This window comes from Penaeus monodon, chromosome 25, assembly GCF_015228065.2.
Source record: "Penaeus monodon isolate SGIC_2016 chromosome 25, NSTDA_Pmon_1, whole genome shotgun sequence".
NCBI lineage: Eukaryota > Metazoa > Arthropoda > Malacostraca > Decapoda > Penaeidae > Penaeus > Penaeus monodon.
In genome coordinates, this window is record NC_051410.1 from 40,730,965 (window position 1) to 40,732,197 (window position 1,233).

Genomic DNA, 1,233 nt, shown 5'->3' on the forward strand with positions numbered 1-1,233 from the left:
GAGGGACCTCGCACCTTTCCAGGACTTTCTCGGAAATGAAAGAAGATGAAAAAAATCCTCTCTGTATATGAGTTTGTTTGTTTGTTTTTTTCCCTTCGTCTTCCCGGAAGGTCCCCGAGAGAGATTTCGCGAGAAGGGGAAGCGAAGCGAATCCCCCCTCCCCCCCACACCCGAAGGAAATGACGAATCCCCCCCCCCAGAGAGAAATGACGAATCCCCCCCCCCAGAGAGAAATGACGAATCCCCCCCCCCCCCGCCCCGAAAGAAATGACTCCTCTCCCATTATTTTATTCGTCATAAACCCTCGCCGAGACACGAAGCCTCCCTCTTTACGCCCTCGTTCCCGCCGCAATCCCGGGGTCGTTGGCGGCAGGGGGGGGGGGGGGAGTCTGCTTGCGGCCGACGCGCTTCTGGACCGAGAGCCGAGGGCGGGCTCTCGGGGGCGGCCGCGCGGGTCGTGGGCGCGCCCGCCTCCTCTCCCCTTTCTCTCCTTTTCCTTGGTCTTCCTTCCTCCACTCCCTTTTATCTCCTTTTCCTCTTAGTCTCTCTTCCTCCTCTCCCCTTTCTCTCTTTTTCCTCTTAGTCTCTCTTCCTCCTCTCCTTCTTCTCTTTTCATTTTCTTGGTCTTCCTTTCTCTTCTCCTTCTTCTCTTTTCTTTTTCTTTCCTTTTTTTCCTTTTATTCCTCTTCTCCTTCCTCTCTTTCCCTTTTCTTGGTTTTCTTTCCTCCTCTCCCTTTTCTCTCTTTTACCTTGGTCACTCGTTTCTCTTATTCTTTTCTTGGTCTTTCTTTCTCTTCAAATTTTCTTAGTTTTCCTTTCTCTTTTGTTTTGTCTTCCTTTCTCCTCTCTTTATCTTGGTCTTCGTTTCTCCTCTCTTTTGTTTTGTCTTCTTTTGTTTTCTCCTCTCGTTTTTCTTGTTTGCTCCTTTTTCTTCTTTGCTTTCGATCTCACGCTCTTTTGATATTCTACTTATCAATCTACATTACTATTTAATACCTCTTTTTGCCAATCACTATATGAAAATATCATCTCATCGGAGTCGCTTTCATTTGCAAGCATTCGTAACCCCCCCCCCCCCCACACACACACACACGGCCCCCATGGAAAAAAAAACTCGATGAGAATCCTTGCAGTGTATTACACAACGCACTTTCCTTCTCGTTATAAAAGGTCTTTGCAACCGAGTGACGTCATTCATCTCTCATACTTTCTCCCCCTCTTTCTTTTCATCCC